Genomic DNA, 23896 nt, shown 5'->3' with positions numbered 1-23896 from the left:
CAGCCTTGAAGGTGTCTTCTTCTGAGTCCTGCAGGTCCAGGGAAACTGGAGAAACTGCCCAGGGCATGAGGCAGAAGCAGCCCAGGGGCTCGGGCACCAAACACCCCACACATGCGAACACACGCATGCATTCACACACACACGTGAACACATGCTCACATGCATAAGCACACATGGATGCATGCACGCACACACATGTTCACAAGCACACGTACACACACACGTGCACACTGGGATAGACCGACTGAGGTTTGCTCACAGCGCTCCCATGATACAGGGCACCCAGTGGCTTTGAAAACACAGGAAGGGTTTCTTTTCCTTTTCAATGACCCTGTGAGGGAAAGTTTTCTCCTAAGTTGGTGAGTAACTTGAGGTTATAGAATGAACCAGGCCACACAGAAATGACACATGAGCTACAGCAGAAAAAATAATAATTTCAGGACAAAAAGTCCAGTGCAAATCAAGCGGCTTCCAGGCCAACTCTGCAGAGGAAAGTAACCCTTCCGAACTTGCAGCCGTAACAAACCTGTCCTCTGCAAGGGCACCGACAAAGTCTTCTGAACACTGAAAACAAGAATTTTGGGAGTGGAAAGCATTTCACACACATTTAATGAATGGGAGGGAAGGGCCTTCCCCCCTTCTCCCATCATTTCTCAAATTAGTGATTTATTCCCTGGGGAAGTTGACTTTTCCCTTCCCCTAAAATAACTGAATTAGAACCATTCCATTTGCTTTATCTCTAAAATAAAGTATTTTAATGCCTAAAGCCCCCCAGGGTCCTTCCTCTCTGCCTTGGACAGACTCGTATGGGGTCTCTTCCCAACGCCAGGGGTGCTGCAGAGATTCTCCCAGGCGCCAGGAGGCTGGGGCAGGGCCGGTCCACTGACTTGTGTTTATTTCAGATTGTTTTGCTTTATAAATATCACAGGGATAGCCCAAGAATCATGGTTCCTCATTGATGTGTGTGAATTTATGGAAAGGTTACAATTCACATAACTGACGTGCTTATTAAACCAAATGATAAAATAGCCTTGTAGTGAGCCTCCTTCATTCTTGCTGTTTGGTTACTGCAAAGCATCAAGGAGGAGAGGTCAGCAGAGAGCAGGCGGGACCGGGCAGGAGTCCCCTCCCTGAGGTCGGGTCACCTCACCAGGAGAGGGTCAGACCCACCTGAGAGCTAGCCAGCCAGCCAATGAGGGTTTGGGGCCAGAGCTGACCGACTCCAAAGAGAAGATTCTTTCCATTAGGCCAGTGCTTCCCAAATACCAGGCTTTGGGCCTGAGCCAGTTCAAAATTAAGTTATAACCTGCCAAAGGCAAAATGAAAACCATCAGACAATGCAGTGAGTTTCTTTGTAAGGCAGAATGCATTCAATTGAAAGCAATGGTCTTTTCGCTTTGATGATAGCCTACTTCTTTGCATTAAAATTGCCCTTGCATTATGGAATGGTGACTGTACTGGCAGTCATGTGTTTTTTTGTTTTGTTTTTTTTTAGTGTTCTCACTTGAAGAAGTTTTAATAGAGCTATACAAGCTCTCTTAGCACTGGAATATTTGATATTCCACTCTTAGAGTTCCAAAGCCAGGCAGCCAGGACTCCGGGAAGAAAAGTTCCAGGGAACCAGGGAGGACTGGGACGGGAGAAGCTGTGGCTTCATTCACCTGTGTGTTTCCTGGACCCATGTTCAACCTCGGGAATTCGGAGAGAAATCACCCCAACTTAAAGGAAATGGTGCTTTAAGGAAATTGTGGTTTAAAGAAAATGGCAGCCAAGCCTGCAGGGGAGCACAGGAGAGGGTGTGAGAGTGAAAAGAATCCTGCAGACTAGACCCTCGCGGGAAAGGAGGGGCCCACGAGTCTAAGGACATGAGGAGAAGCCAAGGACGGGGCCCTGGCACCTGGAGGGGCAGGGGGCCGTCCTGAGCACAGCATCACCCCTCAGCCTCTTAAATCCCCATCCTAGAGGAGAAGCCACTGAAGCTGGAAGCAGAGAAGGGAGAGACCACAGGCACCACCATGTGCCTTCCCCTGTGACCCCACAGTCCAGGATCGCAGGTGGCTTGTCTTCAGGAAGAAAGCGTGAAAGCAGAGAGAAGGTTGGCCTAGAGGAGCCTGCTCCCCTGGAGAGCCCGGGTCTCCGGCTAAGAAGGAGCCTTCAGGACATTATCAAAAATATCCCTAAAGCACTGGAAAAAAACCAGACGCATCAGTCACATATCTGATGGTGGACTTATTAAGGAACTGGGATGACTGCTTCTGCTGGAAATATACCTGCCCCTGTGTGTTGCATGAAATCAACTAGATGGACAGTAGAAGTGATTACTGCAGAGATGACCAGGTATCCTTCAGTCCCTGAGCCAGGTGCCAATACTCTCAGCCTTCTGCCTTCTCCTCTACTTACTCCCTATTCATGGAAGCATCAAAACAGCAACAGGGGATGAAGATGATACCAGCAAGGTTGGCAGTGACTTGAGCACATCCCCCTAAAGCCCATTCCCTTAACCCCAAAAGCTGGTGTTATATCACCCACCTGCTCATAGAAGAGAGAAAAAAAATTCAGAGTCATTCAAACTGCAGATGCTGTCCAGCTTGTGGATATGTGGATGTTCAGAGAATACATACATATGCGCTTTGCCCTGATCAAGATGGTAGAGTGAGAATCTTTGGGGCTCCGTTACCCTACAGTAACTTTGAACAACTGGCAAGAACTGGAAGAAACATCTTTCCCAAACTCCAGAAAACTATTAAGAGACTGCAGTAACAGGACAGGGGGACACCAAACCAAGAAAAAGGTGATTTAAGAGTGGTAGGAGCTCATGGTGCCCCAGCGGGTCTCATTCCCACCAGGTCAGGAGGGTGCTGGTCTGGCTTCCAGTCAGGGCCCTGGTCCTGGTTCCAGAGGAGGCAGAGTGATCCCAGACGAGGCTCATATGGCAGCCTTTGTGTCTGGTCCAGCTTCTCTAGTTTGGGAGCACATTGAGGGATTGAACGAAGACACTCATCACAGGCTCAACATTCCTGAACTTGCTCTGTGTAGAAGGCAGTGCATGGAGCTCTCCGACAGAATGCTGTGGGAGAGCAGTCAATCCTGGCTGCCTGGGGTAAGGATTGCAGCTGTAGGACATACAGTGCAGTGCTTGGGACCATAAAGAAACTGTTTTCTGTGTAAGAGGGGACATTCTTATTGATGTAAATAGGGAATTCCTAGGGCCACGCATGCTTTGCCAAGGCAAGATGCATGTCCAGAAAGGCCCATGGAGGCACCTGCAATTTCTCCTCAAGCTGTTCTCTAGACTCATTGTATGGGTAAGCCTGAAGAAGAGCACTCACACAGGTCAACCCACAAAGATTGGGAAAGGGGTTTCCTTTTTTCATTTTTTTAATGTTAGTCTATCATAACACTAGCTGGATACAAGCTTAAGGAACAGACATCTAGAGTGCACATTCCAGTGATAACATGTTAAAATATCAAAATGCCTACATTTCCATAAAATACTACAAAGCAAAGACCCAGGCAAAGGAGAAGATTAAAGCATTAGAAACCATCAGTGAGAAGGAACAGATCTGGGACATACCAGACAAAGATTTTTTTTAAAAAAAATCTTAAATATGCTCAAAAGAACTAAAAGAAAACATAGAAGAAGGTCTAGGGGAAATCAGGAAAATAGATGAATGCAAAGAGAATATCAACAGAGAGATGGAAATTATGAAAAGGAAGCAGAGCTGAAGACCTCAGTAATAGAAATAACAGTTCCTTGGAGGGTCTAACAACAGATTGGAGCTGGCAGAAGAAAGAACAAGTGAACTTGAAGATATGAGATCATTGAAATCATCCAATCTTAGAAGTAGAAAAAAAAGAAGAATAAAAAAAAGTGAAAAGAGCTTTGGGCATCTGTGGGGCAACGTCATGCCCAAAATGTGGAAGTTCTGGGAGGAGAAGAAAAAGAAAGTGCAGAGAGACTATTTAAAGAAATAATAGCTGAGAACTTCCCAAATTTGATGAAAGACATAAATATATACATCCATGATGTTCAGCAGACTTCAAATAGGATAAACCCAAATACATCCATGCCATAGCATCTTATAATAAATTGTTGAATGCCAAAGCTAAAGAGAATCCTGAGAGCTGAAAGAGGGAAACACTGTTTCACGTACAAAGGAGCCTCCATAAAATTAAGCACTGATTTCTCATTGAACCCTTGTAGGCAAGAGACCAAGGGGAAGACTGAAAGAAAAAAAAATGCCAACAAAAAATTCCATATCCAGCAAAAGCTGCCTCAAAACTGAAGGGAAGATTAAGACATTCCCAGAAAAACAAAAGTGGAGAAAATTCATCACCATTAGACCAGCCCTACAAGAGATGCTAAAGGGGTTCTGCAGGCTGAAAGGAAAGAACAATGGACAAGAGACTGATGCTGCATGAAGCAGTAAAGATATCCAGAGAGCGTAACAACATGGATAAATATGAACGCCAGTACTATTGTGTATTTGGTTTGTAGTTCTACTTTTACTTCCTGTAGGATCTAAAAGGCAAGTGCATAGAATGTAATGATAAATCAGTGGCTCAGGATTCAAATGAATAAACTTGTCATTTGTGGTGAAAATTATATAAATGTTTGTTGAATGGAAGGGTATAGGAACGTAAATTGGTATACCAATGCAAATGAGATTTTTATACATTTAGGATGTTAAATGTAAGCTCAATGGTAACTAAAAGAAAATATCAGAGAATAGACAAGCTCAGAAAGGCAAAAATTAGAGTACAGGATGGCAGCAGTCAGGATGAATAGATAATTTATGCATACTGGATGTTTTAGTTTGCTAAAGCTGCTGGAATGAAATATGAAATGCAAAATCCATGCATGTGAAATGGATGGATTTTAAAAAGGAAATTTATTAAGTTGCAAGTTTAAGCTTTTAAGGTAATAGAAATGTCCAGATTGAGGCATCCAGAAAAAGATACATTGATTCAAGGTCTAGAACAGCTCTGCCACTGGAAAGGTACATGGTGACATCTGCTAGCTTTCTCCCTACTAGCTTCTACAAATGGCTTCACCAGGGGCATTTTCTTTCTTTATCTCTCAAGCTTTTTCCAAAATGGTTCCCTCTTAAAGGACTCCAGTCAGCAACTCCACCTTGAATGGATGGAGATGCATCTCCATATAAACCACTTAATCAAAAATTACCACCCAGAATTGGGTGGGTCAATCTCCATGGAAACAATAAAAAAAGATCCCACCCAGCCATATTGAATGAGGATTAAAGAACATGGCTTTTCTGGGGTACATGACAGCTTCAAACTGGCACATTCCACCCTCTGGACCCCCAAAAGACATGTACTTTCCATGTACAAATTACTCATTCCATTATAGTATCACAAAACCTTAACCCATGTCAGTAACAATACAAATACAATACAAAGTCAGAAACAGTACAAAATCTCATCAAAGTCAGCTACTGGCATAGTCTGTCCTAAGGCAACATTCTCCTCTGGTTGTGGAGCTGTAAAAGGCAGAATGAAAAGTTATCTGCTACCAATATACAAAGGAGGGGCAGTCATAGGATACATTTTCCCATTTTCATAGGGAGAAATTGGAAGAAACACAGGGGTCACTGGACCCAGACAGTTCTGAAAACCTGCAGGGCAAACTCCATTAGATTTCAAGGTCTGAGAGTTATTTAGCCTCAGAGCTTTAGAAAGCAGCAGTCCCATCCTTTCCAAGGGCCTACGCAGTGGCCCAGCTCTCTCCAAATGTTGGGATGAGAATTGCAACCTTGGAGAACACTGGGGAGACCTCCTTTTTCTTGGCACCACCCTCTCTAAGCATCGAGGCAACACCCCAGCTCTCTACCATCTCCAGGGCACATGCTCAACCCTCTCAGAACAATGTGGTGGCAGCCAGGCTCCCCCCAGTCCCCAAGGAATATGCTCTACCCAATCTGGGGCCTGGGGCACTGAAACTCCTGCTGTCTGCCTTTGACACAAATTTATACTCTTTAGTGCATGGGTGGGTCCACTGTCTTGGCATGAGATTTCTCGGCTTCAGAATTCAACTTCCATGGTTCTGCCTTTGAAGTTATTTTTCTTTCACTCTGTCTCTTTTAGTCCAGACTGGCAGTGGTTCTGTTTATACGCATCCCACAGCACTCTTGTTGGTTTTCTATGCAGTATGCTGAGATGATAGCCATCAGACAATAAGACTTCCCACAGATCCTTCCTGATAACACCATCTCCAATCCTCACTTGTCCTGCGATGGCTGGCTGCTTCCACGTGTGGTTAAATCCTCACGTGGGGCACTGTGTTCTGGTGTCTCCCTTTCTGGAAGCCCAGAACTTTCCAGACTATCAATTTCTGGTTTCTTTGTACTGAAGAGTCCGGTTCACAGTGGATCTGTTTCCTGTCACATTTCCCTATAAGTTGCAAGGAGAAACCAGGCTGCACTTTCCACACTTAAATTGAAAATCTCTTCTGCTAAATATCCAAGTTCATGGCTTTTAAAATCTGCTTTCCATTTAAAACCAGCAGTCAATTCTGCCAGATTATCTGCCGTTTTAAAACAAGGGGCGCCTTCCTTCCAGTTTGCAATGACACATTCCTCATTTCTGTCTAAAGCTTTGTCAAAGGCATCTTTACAGCCTACATTTCTACCAATGTCTCTTCAAAACATTCTAGGCCTTTTCTATCAAGCTACTCACAACTCTTCCAGAATCTTCCCCTTAATTGTTTAAAAAGCCATTCCAGTGTGTTTGGTATTTTCAAACCACAGCGGCACCCCACTTCTCTGGTACCAAAATCTGTTTTAGTTTGCAAGCTGCTAGAATGCAGGATACCAGAAATGAAACTGAGTTTTAAAAAAGGGATTTTTTAAAGTTACAAGTTTACAGTTCTAAAGTCATAGAAATGTCCAAATTAAGGCATCCAGAAAAAGATACCCTAACTCCAAAAGAAGGGCTGATGACTTTTGGGATTTCTCTCTCAACTGGGAAGGCAGATGACAATGTCTGCTAGCTTTCTCTATGGGTTTCTTCTTCAAAGGATTTCCCCAGGGGCATTTTCCTTCTTCATCTCCAAAGGTCCCTGGCTGTGTGGGCTCTGTTGTCTCTAAAGCTTTTTTCAAAATTGTTCCCTTTTAAAGGACTTGAGCAAGCAACCCCACCTTGAATGGGTGGAGACACATCTCCATGGAAACCACCTAATAAAAAGTTACCACCAGATGGGCGGGTCACATCTCCAATGGAAATAATAAAAATGATCCTACCCAACAATATTGAATGAAGATTACAGAATATGACTTTTCTGAGGTACACAACAGTTTTTTACCAGCACAATGGATATCAGGTTTTTCTTTGGGGAGGTAAGAATGTTTTAGGTACTGTTCTAGTTTGCTAGCTGCTGGAATGCAATATACCAGGAATGAAATGGCTTTTAAAAAGGGTAATTTAATAAGTTGCTAGTTTACAATTCTAAGGCTGAGAAAATGTCCCAATTAAAACAAGTCTATAGAAATGTCCAATTTAAGGTATCCAGGGAAGGATACCTTGGTTCAAGAAGGCCAGTGAAGTTCAGGGCTTCTCTCTCATCTGGAAGGGCACATGGTGAACACAGTGTCATCTCCTAGCTTTCTCTCCTGGCTTCCTGTTTCATGAAGCTCCCCGGGAGGCATTTTCTTTCTTCATCTCCAAAGGTCACTGGCTATTGGAATCTACCTCTTGTAACTATGTCATCCTGCTCTGCTCTCTTTGAATCTCCTTCATTCTCCAAAATGTTTCCTCTTTTATAGGACTCCAGAAACTTCTCAAGACCCACCCAAATAGGTGGAGGCATGTCGTCACCTAATCCAGCTTAACAACCATTCTTGATTGGGTTACATCTCCAGGGAGATGATCTAATTACAGATTCAAACATACAGTATTGAATAGGGATTATTCTGCCTTTACGAAATGGGATTTAGATTAAAACATGGCTTTTCTAGGGGACATAAATCCTTTCAAACCAGCACAGGTATGGAAATTGGTGAGGGTACTACAATATTGTAAATGTGATTAATCCTCCTAAATAATCTTCTTGGGAGTGATTAAGATGGGAAAGTTTATGTTGTATATATATTCCCAAAATTTAAAAACGGACCAACTGAAAAGACTGACAATTATATCCAATATGGGATTTAACAAGGGAGGAGAAAAGGACATTATTGGGACAAATGAAAAATTTGGAATGTAGGCTATAAATTTCATATCAATGTTAAGTTTATTAAATGTGATAACTGCACTGAAGGTGGCTACATAAGTGAATATCCTTGTTCTTAGGTTATGTACACGGCAGTATTCAGTATTCAAGAAGCATGAAATATACACCTACACTCAAGCGTGCAGAAAATTGATAGAAACATAGATACAGCAAATGTGGCCAAACGTGGTAGATCTAGGTATCTTAGGGAGTTATGCTGGAATTTTCTGAATGGAGTGTGCATTACCGTAAATTTGAAAGTATATCAAAATAAAAAGTTAAAAAATACACGTAAATATTTTTAAAAATCCCCATCCTAGGCCTTTACTGAACCTGTTTGTGGGACTCCCTTTTCTAAAACCCTTCCAAGTTCTGCCTAGCTCTTCCAGGTGTATTTCTAAGCATCAGGGATCATTCGTATTGCTTTTGCGTTATCTTAAACAATGGTCTTTATTGTTTTTAAGAAGCAATCCAGAGCTCATTTTTAAAGCAAGATTTATTTTTTCTTGTGGAATTTTCCTTTACTTGTGAAGTTGATAATCCCAGAGTCTTAAGTGAATTCTGAAACAGAGTTGGATTAACTCTGAGGGTCACCTGAGGGCAGAGATCTCCAGACTACAACTACACAACTTCAATCATACCATGCAACTACAACAACACAACTACAAACACTCAACTATGGCAACTCAACTACAACCACACAACTACAAACACTCAACTACAACCACACAACTACCAACACTCAACTACAACCACATGACTACATATCTATGACTGCTTTGGTGTCCCCAGAGACCACTGAGTAGTTGTGGCAAGGACTGCATGGCTTGCAGTGCTGAAAGTATTTACATCCTGGTCCTTTGCTAAAGAAGTTTTCTGACCCCTGCCTAAAGGACCACAATGAAAAAAGTTGGTCAGCTGATGTCATGGAAATAAAGTAATCAGCTTTGTCCCAAATTTTCCACCAAGGCAGCAAGTTGTCACAAGGAAACCTGATAATCTGCAAACACTTTTTATTATGATGGGCCAAAATGGGGCGAGAATTCCTCTCTTTTCATTGGAATCACCCAAGCTCTTTTAGGTCAAAGATCATTTCCCAGAATCCACCCTTAGCTGATTAGAGTTGAACCCCCAAAAACCACATTAGGGGTAATTTTGGTGGGAAAAGAAGATGTGGTATTTGAAAGCTTGGTCTACATTACGTGGCTGAAACAAACACCAAATTTTAAAGTTTGGGGTAATACACATAAAGAATGGTTCAGTTAAAAATAAAATAAAGGTCCCATCCCTTTTCTGCTCACAAAAGCCCATTGAGCATCATACTGGAGTCAGAGCAACATTTCTGAACCAAGTCAGAAACCAAATCATAAGCCCTTGGTATTAAGAGTGTCCCATTTCACAACTGACTGTTGCAGCCACCAGGCTCCAGACCAGAAAGGCTGAGAATTTTCATTAATAAAGAAACCTGTTCATGGTTTGCTTGACTTGCAGAGTCAGAAGCAAAGAATAGGGAACGAGAGCCTGAGACAGAGAGGTGGACGAGCTACTGGTGGCTCCTCTTGCAAACACATTCATTTTCAAACTTTAAGGTAAATAAGATTTACTTTGTTTAAAGAATCAGAAAAAATCTTGAGCTGCTAAGCAAAGCCTCCCAATATTATTTTTATTTGCTTCTTGCATTTTCTCTCTGTTTGCGTGTGGGTTGGGTATAGCTGGCTCACAAACAGCCTGAATGATGTTTAGATTTCACAAACTTGCCTTAATTTAATTGTCAATAAAATTTGCTGCCCAGTTAAAATTGCCACATCCCTTGTGGAAAGCAATTTGGGAAACCATTTTAAGAGATACAGAATGTTCACAACCTTTGACCCAGTTATTCCACTGCCAGGAATTTATATTAAGGAAATAATTCCAAAGAAGATAAAAGCTTTTATTAACCAAATAATTATTTATGACGGTAAAAAAATGCAATTCCTAAAATAAGAAAATGAGTAAGCAGATTATGGTACATCAACTTGAAGAACTATTATACAGCCATTAAAATAATTATGGAAACTGTAACAACACAGAATACAAGACAAAGAAGTAGAATGAAAACTTACATCTGCGCTGTTATTGCCGTGTGAAATCAATGTCTGCATATAAACGAGGGTAGAAGAATCCAGAAGTGATTTATTTGAAGAGCTGAAATACAGGGTCATTTAGGGTGAGAAGAAGAAGGCTGCGTTTCTCTCTTTAATAATTGCTTACTTTTATGGTTTTGTTTATAAAATTAAAAACGGAGGAGAATGTCTCCCTTCTTCCCTCCCCTTTCCTGTCTAAAGTCATTGAGGCCCTCATCTGTCACGGTCCAGTTGCAGAGAAGAGAAACCATTCCAGCCCGCTTCAGTGGATCAGCGTTTATTACCGCATCTGGACAATGGTTGGCTGACCTTCCGGGGACGATTCCTTAGGCCGCACCCCAGAGCCCAGAGCTGCACCCCCTGCCGCAGCAGGAAGAAGCTTGCAAAGCCGGGAGCTCTGCTGGACTTTTTGCTACCGGGCTTCCCGCTGCCCCTGTCTCGTCCACACCAGCGAGGCAGGCTCCAGGCCCTTTCCTCTTGCCGTGTCACTCAGTTCCAAATGTAAGGCTCGCACAGGGCAGCCAGAGGGCAGAGCTAACTCTCACCCGGCTCCCACGAAACTGTCAGGCACCAGAGGCCGTTTGGACTAGAGTCTGAGGGAACCAGACCCTAGCACCTGCCTGGAGGGTTCCTGGGTGAAACACAGGTGCCCAGCTAAATTTGAATTTCAGATGAACAACAAATGATTTTTAGTATTTGTGCTGATTTGAATTTGTGGGCCCCAGAAAAGCCATGTTCTTTAATTTTCAGTCAGTATTGCCGGGTGGGCGCTGTTAGATTATCTCCATGGAGATGGGATTCACCCAGTTGTGGGTGGTGACTTTAGATTAGATGCCTTCCATGGAGTTGTGGTCCCACCCATTCCAGGTCTTGACTATTTTACCGGCATCCTTTAAAAGAGGAAGCATTTTAGAGAGTGAAGGAGCCACAGAACTACAGAGCCCAGCAGCCAGATGCTTTTGGAGATGAAGAAGGAAAACGCCCCTGGGGGAGCTTCATGAAACAAGAAGCCTGGAGAGGAAGCTAACAGATGACCCCATGTGTTCCATCTGCCTTTCCAGTTGAGAGAGAAACCCTGAACTTCATTGGTCTTTCTTGACTGAAGGTAACCACTTGTTGGTGCCTTAATTTAGACATTTTCATAGTCTCTCTTTTTTTTAACATGGGCAGGCACTGGGAATTGAACCCAGGTCTCCGGCATGGCAGGCAAGAACTCTGTCACTGAGCCACCATTGCCTTCCCTTTTATAGACTCTTTAATTGGGACATTTCCATGGCCTCAGCACTGTAAACCTGTAACTTAATAAATTTCCCCTTTTAAAAGCCATTCCATTTCTGGTATAATGCATTCTGGCAGCTAACAAACTAGAACAGTGTATTTCCCAAATATTTCACAGAACATACTATGCTAAAGGTCCTTCATTGCTTGCCTGAAATTCAGATTCAACCATTGAGTCTCTCTGGGGGCTTATACTTGCCTTAATTTCAATTCTTCCTTATTTCACCTTGGGAAGAGTCAGTATAAGTAGTGACAGAAATGGCTAAAGCAAGGTAAACATTTATTTCTCTTGCAGTAAATCAAATTTGAAAGTAGGTGGTCCACAGGACTCAATAGTCCTTAGGGATTCTGGCCTCTTCTATTTGGTTCTGCTGTCATCCTCATCAAATAGAGTCCACCTCATTGTCCAAGAAGGTGGGTCAAGCTCCAGCCACTGCATCTCCTTCCAGCCATCAGGAGTGAGATGCTGTGATGAGGGCACCTGCCTTTCCTTTGAGTTGCACCTGCTGCCTGGATGACCTCCAGCATTTCCACCTACAACCTGCTGCCTGTCACTTACTCGAGGGCCATACCCAACTTCAGAATGTTGTGAGATGAAGCTGTAATTTCAGACAGCCACATGCTCATTGACAAATTGAGACCTTTCTTGGTAAGTCAGTCATCAGCCTCTGCCACAGTTGATAAAAACCATCTTCCCACATGAGTTAGATGGGTAATTTAATTAAAAAGAATTTTAAAAAATGAAGACACAGACTGGAGAAGCCAATTATAGTTGCTTTGACCAGGTCATTTAAATTGCTGCCTCTCTAGACTGTAAGCTTCATGTGTAGCAATGCACAGGCCCTGCCACCTACTGATAACACGTAAATATTTGATGCATGGGTTGAATAAACAGCTGTTGTAGGGTAGGAGACAGAAATCACAAACCTTCTGCCTGCAGAATTTCAGCTGCCAACCACAAAATGCTTTTTGTAGAAGTGAGATAGGAGCCGCCACTGGCAGAACTGTTCTCTGACTCACAAAACAAATAAATTCTACTATCCATCGCCCGCAAGCCAACTAGGCTCAAATTTAGCACCCCTACTCAGACCCATGTGCGGGGGTCCCAAGATTTAGCTGACCAGCGCTGACCAGCAACTCTTCAAGGACCCACAAGGCCGGCTGTTGGAGCTCTGTGCTGGTTTGCAGATGCTGACCAGAGCTGAGAGACCGGCAACACCAGGCTTCCAGCACCTTCCCTAACTCCCCCTTTGTGAAGGACCTTCAGTGACAGTGCTGTGTGTTAACAGTAACAGGGGAAATCCAGTTTGGCTTCATACAGGTGTTCTTCTGGTGTTCTTTGGTCAGTAATTTCACAGCATTCATTGCCTGCAGGAAGTGCAGCTACCGTGATTTCCGGATAGTGTTTTATTAAATGTCATGGCTCCTGTTAATGTCTGCTTTGACAGACTCCTCGAGCAGAGGAGAGGGCTCCGAGTTGAATACTGGACACCTGGAACAGGACATGCAGAAACCTGATGGATCATCTGTGCGAACTGGAGACGCTATTTCCGATGTGAACCCTGCTGTGCATTAGCTAAATTCTGTCTTGCAGAAGCAAGACACAGTGGGCTGAGCGTGTCAACAAAGAGAAGGTTGGGGGAGGGAAATATTTGGAAACTTGTCAACAAATAGTGCTGAAAAATAGAAGTCAGATAAATATTATCATATCAAAAATGAGTAGAACTCCAAAGTATTTGGTCTTTTCTACAAATCATAAAATCCTGTAAGTAAGAAGCTACTGACACCAGGTCTGAATTCAGTATGTATTAGAATATATTTTAATTTTGCTTTTTGTAATACCTTACTTGGGACACCTTGTTGAATTGTAATTTTCTCATTAGTGAAACAAAAATATTATGCATGCATTTAACTTGGGAAATTCAACCATATGTTTCTCTTGCATAATTAAAGACAATATAAAATTATATTTTACATCTGTACTTTAATATACATAATTGTCCTGCATACATTGTACCTGGATGATATACATGTTATTAGGATTGTAACACCAAGTATGTTTATGATATTATGTGAGCAATTTAAACAGTTTCTCTAGATGGTTTTGGCCACTTGTGGAATCTGCCTTTATGTGCGGACTCTGGGAAATGAATTTTTTTTTTATTAATTAAAAAAATTAACTAACACGACATTTAGAAATCATTCCATTCTACATATGCAATCGGTAATTCTCAATATCATCACATAGATGTATGATCATCATTTCTTAGTACATTTGCATCAATTTAGGAAAAGAACTAGCAAAACAACAGAAAAAGATATAGAATGATAATGTAGAGAAAAATAATAATAAAATAAAAAATAAAAAAATGTATAAAAAAGAAAAAAACAAAAAACACAAACAAACAAATAAACAAAAAACTAGCTCAGATGCAGCTTCATTCAGTGTTTTAACATGATTACTTTACAATTAGGTAGTATTGTGCTGTCCATTTTTGAGTTTTTGTATCTAGTCCTGTTGCACAGTCTGTATCCCTTCAGCTCCAATTACCCATTATCTTACCCTGTTTCTAACTCCTGCTGGACTCTGTTACCAATGACATATTTCAAGTTTATTCTCGAATGTCAGTTCACATCAGTGGGACCATACAGTATTTGTCTTTTAGTTTTTGGCTAGACTCACTCAGCATAATGTTCTCTAGGTCCATCCATGTTATTACATGCTTCATAAGTTTATCCTGTCTTAAAGCTGCATAATATTCCATCGTATGTATATACCATAGTTTGTTTAGCCACTCGTCTGTTGATGGACATTTTGGCTGTTTCCATCTCTTTGCAATTGTAAATAATGCTGCTATAAACATTGGTATGCAAATGTCCGTTTGTGTCTTTGCCCTTAAGTCCTCTGAGTAGATACCCAGCAATGGTATTGCTGGGTCGTATGGCAATTCTATATTCAGCTTTTTGAGGAACCGCCAAACTGCCTTCCACAGAGGTTGCACCATTTGACATTCCCACCAACAGTGGATAAGTGTGCCTCTTTCTCCGCATCCTCTCCAGCACTTGTCATTTTCTGTTTTGTTGATAATGGCCATTCTGGTGGGTGTGAGATGATATCTCATTGTGGTTTTGATTTGCACTTCTCTAATGGCCAGGGACATTGAGCATCTCTTCATGTGCCTTTTTGCCATTTGTATTTCCTCTTCTGAGAGGTGTCTGTTCAAGTCTTTTTCCCATTTTGTAATTGGGTTGGCTGTCTTTTTGTTGTTGAGTTGAACAATCTCTTTATAAATTCTGGATACTAGACCTTTATCTGACATGTTGTTTCCAAATATTGTCTCCCATTGTGTAGGCTGTCTTTCTACTTTCTTGATGAAGTTCTTTGATGCACAAAAGTGTTTAATTTTGAGGAGCTCCCATTTATTTATTTCTTTCTTCAGTGCTCTTGCTTTAGGTTTAAGGTCCATAAAACCGCCTCTAATTGTAAGATTCATAAGATATCTCCCTACATTTTCCTCTAACTGTTTTATGGTCTTAGACCTAATGTTTAGATCTTTGATCCATTTTGAGTTAACTTTTGTATAGGGTGTGAGATACGGGTACTCTTTCATTCTTTTGCATATGGATATCCAGTTCTCTAGGCACCATTTATTGAAGAGACTGCTGTGTCCCAGGTGAGTTGGCTTGACTGCCTTATCAAAGATCAAATGTCCATAGATGAGAGGGTCTATATCTGAGCACTCTATTCGATTCCATTGGTCGATATATCTATCTTTATGCCAATACCATGCTGTTTTGACCACCGTGGCTTCATAATATGCCTTAAAGTCCGGCAGCGTGAGACATCCAGCTTCGTTTTTTTTCCTCAAGATACTTTTAGCAATTCGGGGCACCCTGCCCTTCCAGATAAATTTGCTTATTGGTTTTTCTATTTCTGAAAAATAAGTTGTTGGGATTTTGATTGGTATTGCATTGAATCTGTAAATCAATTTAGGTAGGATTGACATCTTAACTATATTTAGTCTTCCAATCCATGAACACGGTATGCCCTTCCATCTGTTTAGGTCTTCTGTGATTTCTTTTAACAGTTTTTTGTAGTTTTCTTTGTATAGGTTTTTTGTCTCTTTAGTTAAATTCATTCCTAGGTATTTTATTCTTTTAGTTGCAATTGTAAATGGAATTCGTTTCTTGATTTCCCCCTCAGCTTGTTCATTGCTAGTGTATAGAAATGCTACAGATTTTTGAATGTTGATCTTGTAACCTGCTACTTTGCTATACTCATTTATTAGCTCTAGTAGTTTTGTTGTGGATTTTTCCGGGTTTTTGACGTATAGTATCATATCGTCTGCAAACAGTGATAGTTTTACTTCTTCCTTTCCAATTTTGATGCCTTGTATTTCTTTTTCTTGTCTACTTGCTCTGGCTAGAACCTCCAACATGATGTTGAATAACAGTGGTGATAATGGACATCCTTGTCTTGTTCCTGATCTTAGGGGGAAAGTTTTCAATTTTTCCCCATTGAGGATGATATTAGCTGTGGGTTTTTCATATATTCCCTCTATCATTTTAAGGAATTCCCTTGTATTCCTATCCTTTGAAGTGTTTTAAACAGGAAAGGATGTTGAATCTTGTCAAATGCCTTCTCTGCATCAATTGAGATGATCATGTGATTTTTCTGCTTTGATTTGTTGATATGGTGTATTACATTAATGATTTTCTTATGTTGAACCATCCTTGCATACCTGGGATGAATCCTACTTGGTCATGATGTATAATTCTTTTAGTGTGTTGTTGGATTCGATTTGCTAGAATTTTGTTGAGGATTTTTGCATCTATATTCATTAGAGAGATTGGTCTGTAGTTTTCTTTTTTTGCAGTATCTTTCCCTGGTTTTGGTATGAGGGTGATGTTGGCTTCATAGAATGAATTAGGTAGTTTTCCCTCCACTTCGATTTTTTTGAAGAGTTTGAGCAGAGTTGGTACTAATTCTTTCTGGAATGTTTGGTAGAATTCACATGTGAAGCTGTCTGGTCCTGGACTTTTCTTTTTGGGAAGCTTTTGAATGACTGATTCAATTTCTTTACTTGTGATTGGTTTGTTGAGGTCATCTATTTCTTCTTGAGTCAAAGCTGGTTCTTCATGCCTTTCCAGGAACCCGTCCATTTCATCTAAATTGTTGTATTTATTAGCATAAAGTTGTTCATAGTATCCTGTTATTACCTCCTTTATTTCTGTGAGGTCAGTGGTTATGTCTCCTCTTCCATTTCTGATCTTATTTATTTGCATCCTCTCTCTTCTTCTTTTTGTCAATCTTGCTAAGGGCCCATCAATCTTATTGATTTTCTCATAGAACCAACTTCTGGTCTTATTGATTTTCTCTATTGTTTTCATGTTCTCAGTTTCATTTATTTCTGCTCTAATCTTTGTTATTTCTTTCCTTTTGCTTGCTTTGGGGTTGGTTTGCTGTTCTTTCTCCAGTTCTTCCAAGTGGACAGTTAATTCCTGAAGTTTTGCCTTTTCTTCTTTTCTGTTATAGGTATTTAGGGCAATAAATTTCCCTCTTAGCACTGCCTTTGCTGTGTCCCATAGGTTTTGATATGTTGTGTTTTCGTTTTCATTTGCCTCGAGATATTTACTAATTTCTCTTGCAATTTCTTCCTTGACCCACTGGTTGTTTAAGAGTGTGTTGTTGAGCCTCCATGTATTTGTGAATTTTCTGGCACTCCGCCTATTATTGATTTCCAACTTCATTCCTTTATGATCCGAGAAAGTGTTGTGTATGATTTCAATCTTTTTAAATTTGTTAAGACTTGCTTTGTTACCCAGCATATGGTCTATCTTTGAGAATGATCCATGAGCACTTGAGAAAAAGGTGTATCCTGCTGTTGTGGGATGTAATGTCCTATAAATGTCTGTTAAGTCTAGCTCATTTATAGTAATATTCAAATTCTCTATTTCTTTATTGATCCTCTGTCTAGATGTTCTGTCCATTGATGAGAGTGGTGAATTGAAGTCTCCAGCTATTATGGTATATGTGTCTATTTCCCTTTTCAGTGATTGTAGTGTATTCCTCACATATTTTGGGGCATTCTGGTTCAGTGCATAAATATTTATGATTGTTATGTCTTCTTGTTTAATTGTTCCTTTTATTAGTAGATAGTGTCCTTCTTTATCTCTTTTAACTGTTTTACATTTGAAGTCTAATTTGTTGGATATTAGTATAGCTACTCCTGCTCTTTTCTGGTTGTTATTTGCATGAAATATCTTTTCTCAACCTTTCACTTTGAACCTATGTTTATCTTTGGGTCTAAGATGTGTTTCCTGTAGACAGCATATAGAAGGATCCTGTTTTTTAATCCATTCTGCCAGTCTATGTCTTTTGATTGGGGAATTCAGTCCATTAACATTTAGTGTTATTACTGTTTGGATAATATTTTCCTCTACCCTTTTGCCTTTTGTATTGTATAATCATATCTGATTTTCCTTCTTTCTACACTCTTCTCCATACCTCTCTCTTCTGTCTTTTCGTATCTGACTCTAGTGCTCCCTTTAGTATTTCTTGCAGAGCTGGTCTCTTGGTCACAGATTCTCTTAGTGACTTTTTGTCTGAAAATTTTTAATTTCTCCCTCATTTTTGAAGGACAATTTTACTGGATATAGAAGTCTTGGTTGGCAGTTTTTCACTTTTAGTGATTTAAATATATCATCCCACTCTCTTCTAGCTTCCATGGTTTCTGCTGAGAAATCTACACATAGTCTTATTGGGTTTCCCTTTTATGTGATGGATTGTTTTTCTCTTGCTGCTTTAAAGATCTTCTCTTTCTCTTTGACCTCTGACATTCTAACTAGTAAGTGTCTTGGAGAATGCCTATTTGGGTCTATTCTCTTTGGGGTGTGCTGCACTTCTTGGATCTGTAATTTTAGGTCTTTCATAAGAGTTGGGAAATTATCAGTGATAATTTCTTCCATTAGTTTTTCTCCTCCTTTTCCCTTCTCTTCTCCTTCTGGGTTACCCACAACATGTATATTTGTGCGCTTCATATTATCATTCAGTTCCCTGATCCCCTGCTCAAATTTTTCCATTCTTTTCCCTATAGTTTCTGTTTCTTTTTGGAATTCAGATGTTCCATCCTCCAGTTCACTAATTCTAGCCTCTGTCTCTTTAAATCTACCATTGTAGGTATCCATTGTTTTTTCCATCTTTTCTACTTTATCCTTCACTCCCATAAGTTCTGTGATTTGTTTTTTCAGATTTTCTATTTCTTCTTTTTGTTCAGCCCATGTCTTCTTCATGTCCTCCTTCAATTTATTGATTTGGTTTTTGAAGAGTTTTTCCATTTCTGTTCGTATATTCAGCATTAGTTGTCTCAGCTCCTGTATCTCATTTGAACCATTGGTTTGTTCCTTTGACTGGGCCATATCTTCAATTTTCTTGGTGTGATCCATTATTTTTTGCTGGCGTCTGGGCATTTAATCAGATTTCCCTTGGTGTGGGACCCAGCAGGTTGAAAGATTTTCCTGTGAAATCTCTGGGCTCTGTTTTTCTTATCCTGCCCAGTATGTGACGCTCATTTGTCTGCGGGTCCCACCAGTAAAAGATGCTGTGGCTCCTTTAACTTTGGAAGACTCTCGCTGTGGGGGAGGGTCGCCAGCCGAAGCGGCTTGAGGGAGTGCCGATCCGAATCTCCCAGCCAGCCCGGGAATCCGCGCATGGGGGGGCGCCGGCCTCCGCGGCTTGGGGGAGTGCCGATCCAAAGTTCCCAGTCGGACCGGGAAGCCACGTGTGTGGAAGGGACCCCGGTCGCCAGCCGCCACGGCCCAGGGAAGCGCGCGCCCCTCGGGGATCTCACCGCAGCGGATTCTCCCAGCCGGCTCAGCCGTTCCAGAATGGAGTACGCTGTCTTTTTGGTCTCTGTCGTGGCTCCAGGAGCTGTTCTGTACCATTTCTGTTTCTTTAGTAGCTGTTCTGGAGGAGGAACTAAGACCCACGCGTCTTACTAAGCCGCCATCTTCTCCGGAAGTCAGAAATGAATTTTTGATGCACACAGGGGGATCTCCATCTTGTTGACCAGATATGAAGTTTTGTTTCCTAAGCCAAAGACAAGCATATTTTGAAGATAGAGGCAGTGACCAAGGAACCTGCATAGCAAAGAAAGTGCACTAGTGGTTGTCCGTAACCGGGTGGAAAGCCGCCAGAGGAGGGCAGCTCATCTCATTTCTCTCAGGAGCAGGACGACTGCAAGGTGACAGCCTGGAGGTGAAAGGTGGCAGCCTGTAGGTGACAGGTGACACCCTGGAGGTGAAAGGTGGCAGCCTGTAGGTGATCTAGAGGTGAAAGGTGACACCCTGGAGGTGAAAGCTGTCAGCCTGGAGGTGAAAGAATGCAGGTGCCTGATGTGTCGGCGACTCTTCCCTCAGGAAAAGCCAAAGAACTCACTTTGCAGGGAGTGTCAGAAACTCAGAAGCGTGACTCTCAGTGCTTGGTTTTGCCAGAAAAGATTGTGTAAGGGGGTAAGGAAGGGTCCTCGATCCATCAATGCATTTCACTTTCCCCCCTAGCTTTTCCCACCTTCCTTGGCAGGGACCTCTTCCATGCCGACTCAAACCAAATCCTCTCTCTCTCTTTCTCTACCTCCCTCTCTCTCCTCTCTTTTTCTACGCCCCCTTCTCTCCTTTCTTCCCTCTTTCCTTCCTTCCTTCCTTCTTCCTTTCTCTCTTTTGCTGTCTCATTTATTTAAAGAGGAAACAGACTTGCAGATTTGCTGCAGTCAAGTGGTGCTGCTGAGGCCAGTTGTCAGGTCGGACCGCTTCCTTTAACAGAGGCATCCCAGCCTGAAACACGGGTAACTCTGAAAGGAGTGTACATATTGTCTAGCCTCCTTCCCAGCCCCAAGAGGTTGGGCATGAAGGACTCAGAGGCAGCAGACTGGGGCATCTAGGTGAGTGTCTCTAAAACCCTCTCTTATTGATGTTTGTGACCTTCAGATGCACTGCTAGGGGCAACTGGCTGAGCACAAAGAATTCATGAGTTCTGAGTTGAATGAAGTTCTGTGACAGCTGCCCGGCTCTTCTATTTCCCGTCGTTCTGATGAGCTGCGCCCCTTCGCCCCAGGCAGACAGAACAGAAGCCACGGGGTGCCCTTGCAGCACTCCTCTTTCCAAGCAAAGATCACAGGCAGTGCTTCCCATTTTCCCAGTGTGGACTCATATCAGGCCATTTTTTTCCCGTTTAGCTTTGAAAGCTTGCAGAGCTGTAAAAAAGCTCACACTAATAAGCACAACCAGTTAATATCCAAAAATAATGAAAGGCGTTCAGCATATTGAATGCATTGTTCCAGTATGTCTGATTCCTCTGGAATCGCTCTGAAGCGTGGGGAGGGAACAGTGAATAAATGGTGCTAAAATAATGCTGTTTTCCTATTAGGATAGGAAGAGAAACAAATAACGTACCACGCCTAGACAATATTGTTTCAATCTGTTAATGACAAAACACATTTTCATCTCAATTAGCAACTCGACTTTGTTACGAAGTACTAGCCAGATTGCTAATAATTAAACACCTCATGTGCCTTCAGTCTGCAACAGGGCAGTGATGAGCGGCTGTGAAAAGTATGTGAATTCTGTTTGCCATATTTACTTGGGGAAAGAAAAAGAAAAACACCACCCTATCTTCATGGTGGTGAATTACTTAATAGTCCAAATGATTATTCTGGGTTTTCTGGAAAAGTGAAGATGTCATCTCTCAATGTCTGCCACTGAGGGCACCCCAAAACTGAAATGGCCCTTTGAAGACCCCAGGACAGCTTCTATACCACCCCCAACAAGTGACTTCTGGCACCTGCCCCAACTTCTTATCTTCACAGTATCTTTGACAACAGACTCGGTTTTTTTTAGTTAGTCACTAAGAGCTTAGTAATATACTTAAGTTTTCCCAGCCTTGTCATACTCCTTCCGGGTAACTGGACATCTCCCTGTTTCCGGTTTGGACACCAACTAATGCTTCCACGCCTGTGCTGAGAGTACGTCAGCCACCTGTTCCCTCCTCCTTCCCCGCAACTCGGAAGTAAGGATGGGACCCCCTGTGACCAGTGGGCATCATCAGCAATTTCTCAACCCCAAATCAGTTGACGGTCCACAGATGTCCATTTCCATCATGTTTGAGGTCCATTTCCCATACGTTTTATCATCAAGCTAATTACTAAGGAGTTTCAGTATTTATCAGGGCGCCTCTTCACCTGTGGTGGTATCTGCAGGTGCGAAGTCCGCGTTGTGTGGTACCTCACATCCTCTCACCAGGACTCACATCCCAGGTGACACAGGGGAACGGACTAACCATGGTGGCCCCTGGCATTGTGAAAAGTCATTAGATCTCAAAGAAGATTACAATATGATCATTCCAGGCTGGAAATGCAGACTGAATTTTTCTGGCATTAATACACTTTAAATGTACTTCATTTTATGCTGATCCACAGCTCATCCTCTTACCCCCAAAATGAGGAAATCAGCAAATGTTAAGGATCCTTTTTATCAAGCTTAGACAGCCCTTGTATTTAATTTTCTTTTACATTATACATGCTGCAGTATCCGTCTAATCCAAAACACCCAGAAGACTCTCCAGCGCGTGAGTCTGGTCCACGTGCCTGGTGAGACACTGAGTTTTTGGTCCTTATTCCATTTTTAGTACAAAGGGACGAAGGACTAGTTCAGGTCATAAAATATTTAAAACTGTAATAATCATAGTTTAATTCGTGTTGGATTTTCATTCATAGGACCAGAAGTATTTTCCTGTGTTCCATTTTATTTACTTTTCTCCAATCGCCTCGACGGTAATGAGGGAAAATGCGATGGCACAGCTACTGGGGTGGGCAACATCACGACCCCACAAACCCTGCCCAAGTTCTGAGTCCCAGGCCTGCAGACCTGGACCCAGGACCGAACAGGCCCTTTGAAGACCCTCCTAAGATGAGGCCAGACTGCAGCCGCGTGGGTCTCAGTCCCACTGGAGTCTGCATGAGCAGTGGAGACTTGAGGCAGAAGTAGACAGAGAGAGACAGACGGGCCTGTGACAGAGGCCCAGCCTGAGTTACGGATGGATGGCCGGCCCCCAGCAGGCCGTGGACTGCTGAGAAGGCATGGCTGCCAACACCTCGTCTGGGGACTTTGTACCTCAAAACTGTGAGCCAAAAAAGTCTGTTAATGAAAAGTCCAGCCCGTGGAATTTCATTAGAGCAACGCTGGCAAACAAAAACAAACACTGGCTCTTCATCTGCTTTTTACAGTTGTCTGCCCCTTTGGTTTCTCCTTGAGTGAAGGATATTTTTATTGGAAGAAGCGCCCTTTCCTTTCTGTTCTCAGTCCATGTGACTGAGTCTGCATGAGCAGAGGACGGCACGGCAGCCCAGCACAGACCACTCAGCGAGCAGCCAGACTCTCCAGACCCTCAAAAAGAAACAGTCCAGCCCTGTTGGTAAGCACCTGTTCCCCCAACCAATTTCCAATAGTTTCAAGGAAAAAATTGTGAAAATGAGAAACACCAGTCCTCCAAACTCTCCCACGGCCCGAGGAAGTCACTTAGCAGTCCTGATGCGTGGAATCAGTGGCAAGAGACAAGGTGGCTGAGGAAGAGTATGACGAGGGCGGAGAAGTCTGCGTTTGGTCTTGCTCTCAAACCTGCACGTCTCGACTCCTCCTCACAGCACAGTCAGAGACGAGGAGTGGGAGGAGGGGAATTCGAAAGGCCACACGATGAGCGGGCTGATTAAGCCAGATCTGCTGGCAATTGACAAAAGCTCAGAACATCATTTCTTTAATTGGATTTCAAGTGACAAGAAGGTGAGGTGCTTATTGAAAAGATGACTTCTTTGTTCCAGCCTCACGGTTTAAGTCATTTCAAATAGATAGGAGAGTATTCCGTTTCTCTAGGGCATCAGCCTGAGGACATTTTCAATATGAATCCCCATGAAGGGGATCAAGCACACCCTTTGCCTTCCTCACTGAAAGGCGGAGGCCCCCAGGGTGGAAGTGCTGGGAGTGCTGAAGACATTAGCTCAGCTTCACGTCCATGAGCTCCAGGCAAGTGAAGAATCTGACAGTTAGGTTTGGATCTCCCATCTGTGTTCAGCGGGGTAAGACATGCTTCTAAAAGAGAAACTCCCCCAAATTCCCTCCTACCCCCCATCATTAGTGTCACCAGCAAAAGAACTCCACCGTAGTTTGCCGCTGCTAGAATCCTGAGGATCATGGAGACCCACACCAAAGACACACGAGG

General features: G+C 42.4%; 1 long non-coding RNA gene across 1 annotated transcript; it reads right to left on the bottom strand.

The window, feature by feature from the left end:
* Positions 1-500: 500 nt before the first annotated feature.
* On the bottom strand, positions 501-10413 carry LOC143668874 (uncharacterized). Its single transcript, XR_013168607.1, has 3 exons — positions 10330-10413; positions 1171-1306; positions 501-564 (listed from the first exon to the last, which is right to left on the bottom strand). It is a non-coding gene; the product is annotated as an uncharacterized LOC143668874 (long non-coding RNA).
* Between the last annotated feature and the right edge of the window lie 13483 nt (positions 10414-23896).

Source organism: Tamandua tetradactyla, chromosome 25 (genome assembly GCF_023851605.1).
Source record: "Tamandua tetradactyla isolate mTamTet1 chromosome 25, mTamTet1.pri, whole genome shotgun sequence".
Classification (NCBI taxonomy): Eukaryota; Metazoa; Chordata; class Mammalia; order Pilosa; family Myrmecophagidae; genus Tamandua; species Tamandua tetradactyla.
The sequence above is the reverse complement of the archived record's forward strand: the minus strand, read 5'-3'. Positions and strand labels throughout refer to the sequence as shown.